The following is a 2639-nucleotide window of genomic DNA, read 5'->3' on the forward strand; positions in this document are numbered from 1 at the left end:
TCCAACAAGAAATGTCTGTTATACATGCTGAGATGCGAGCAGCTATTGTCGGATCATCAGGATGGAATGAGAGGTAGAGTTGAGTGTCATCAGCATAGCAGTGATATGAAAAGCCATGTTTCTGAATGACAGAACCTAGTGATGCCATGTAGACAGAGAAGAGAAGTGGTCCAAGAACTGAGCCCTGAGGCACCCCAGTAGCTAGATGTTGCGACTTGGACACCTCACCTCTCCAAGATACCTTGAAGGACCTATCTGAGAGGTAAGACTCAAACCACTGGCGTGCGGTTCCTGAGATGCCATTTTCCAATAGGGTTGACAGGAGAATCTGGTGGTTCACCGTATCAAAAGCAGCAGACAGATCCAGCAAAACAACCCAATAGCTGGGTTTGTCCCTTTTTAACCCAGCGCTGGGTTATATTTAACCCAGCATTTTTTAGAGTGTAGAGTTATCCTGATGGCCATCTTTCTATAATTCACCTGCTATGAGTTCAACAACATCCCAGAAGCATTTAATAGACACAAAATGAGCCTTTGGGGGGAACATGAGAGCTTTTATGGAAAACAGCAACTTTATATTCAACTTTAAAATGAACCAATTGCCTGCACAAGTTATCACTCTAAAAAATGCTGGGTTAAATACAACCCAGCACTGGGTAAAATATGGACAAACCCAGCGATGTTTAACCCAACCGCTGGGTAGTAACCCAAATGTTGGGTCAAAACAACCCATTTTAGAGTGTAGTCTAGTTTAATGTTAAATAACTTTAAGTTGAAATTCATTGGTTCAATTATTTTAATGAGTTAAAATAATGAAAAAAACATATGTTGACTTACTGATCATATAATTTTTTTAGTGTACTGCACTACATTAGTATCTACACACATACTGCAGAATATAAAGCTGTCAACATAGTACACTCTAAAAAGTGCTGGGTTAAATACAACCCAGTGCTGGGGTGCAATTGGGCTGTTTTGACCCAGCGGTTGGGTTAAATGTTTAACCCAACCTTCTGGGTAGTAACCCAACCGCTGGGTCAAAACAACCCAATTGCTGGGTTTGTCCCTATTTTACCCAGCACTGGGTTGTATTTAACCCAGCATTTTTTAGAGTGTAATAAAGTAAAAGCATTCAGAAGGTCACTGCTCACCATTTTAATAAACGATCCTCTGTAAATGGCTAAGCTGCACCTAATTAAGCAAGCAACTGTCCCTAAGACACCCTCAAGTCATTTTATTGGACTGACGAAGAGTTTTTACCATTCATTAATGCTCAGTCTCGTTCAATCACTTGCGCTGTCTGTTCTCTTTAAAATATTGATCCTCATGTCACATGTGTATGTATGTGAGTGTGTAAACCTTCCCAGCTTTCCCCATATCCACTTGTGATGGGTCCGCAGTGATTTCCCGAGGGTCAGGTAAACTGTAATCCAACTGGAACATTCTTCTCGCTGATAGTTTGTGCCATTCTTGCTGCTCGTTCCTGGCCTAGTGCTCTCTAGGCCACAGATACATCAACCTAATGATGGCAGTAATAAAACACAATTATGTTTCCAGCAACAACTGTACATACAGCGAACAACTGCACACCGAAATCACAAGCCTTGCTTTTCTCAAACCTGACTTCAAAAATGTAGGATTTAGGAAGAGTCTGGGACACGAAATGACGTTCATTACTGTATGGACACGGTGTGCGCAAAGCGTGACGCATCTGTTTTCTGCCCTTGGGTATCAGCTTGTCAGGACGAGGACTTGTGAGCTCCACCGACGTGACACTGACTTCATTCTCCAGAGACGTCCAGTCAACACAAGGGTGTTTCAGATCCTTCAGCGCTCTGTCACTAATATTGATCAGCCGGCCTCTTATCCAACACAGAGAAATGAACTAGGTGGCAAATGAAGCAGTTTGCTTTCCACAGCGTCCTTCATGAGAACCTGCGATCAAACACCGTCCCACAAACCAGCAGCATTTCCACTGTGAAATGAATCAGATATAGTAGAAATGCAGATTTCAGTATCATTTTCTATTGAAATTATGACATTAGATTTTTATTCTGTATCTTTTAAACCTCAAGTCCTCTGTCAGTACATTCAACCTGATGCTTCTCTTTCCACAATTCACCTAGTGTGAGTTCAACAACATCTCCAGAAGCATTCAACAGACACAAAATGAGCCCTTTGAGGGGAATATTTATGGAAAATGGCAATGTTTCCAATTTAAAATGAGTCAGATATGGTAGCTAGAACACTCCTAATGAAAATGTATGGTTTCATTGTTGTCTTCTCTTGATTTTATTGAAATTGTCATTACATTTTTTTTTCAAAACCACTTAAAGGGGTCATATGATGCGATTTCAATTTTTCCTTTCTCTTTGGAGTGTTACAAGCTCTTGGTGCATAAAGAAGATCTGTAAAGTTGCAAAGACTAAAGTCTCAAATCCAAAGAAATATTCTTTATAAAAGTTAAGAGTCAGCCACGCCTACCTAAAACGGCTCGTTCTAACACACCCCACATGTCTACGTCACGATGTGAGAAGATTTGCATAACGCCGCCCAAACGTTCACGCAAAGAAAGAAGGCGTAACCTTTATTCTCGCTGTAGTATTGTTGTTGCCATGTCGTGAAGACGCTGTGTGTTT

The sequence above is a fragment of the Sinocyclocheilus rhinocerous genome, unplaced genomic scaffold (genome assembly GCF_001515625.1).
Source record: "Sinocyclocheilus rhinocerous isolate Xijiao unplaced genomic scaffold, SAMN03320098_v1.1 scaffold792, whole genome shotgun sequence".
NCBI classification, from domain to species: Eukaryota; Metazoa; Chordata; class Actinopteri; order Cypriniformes; family Cyprinidae; genus Sinocyclocheilus; species Sinocyclocheilus rhinocerous.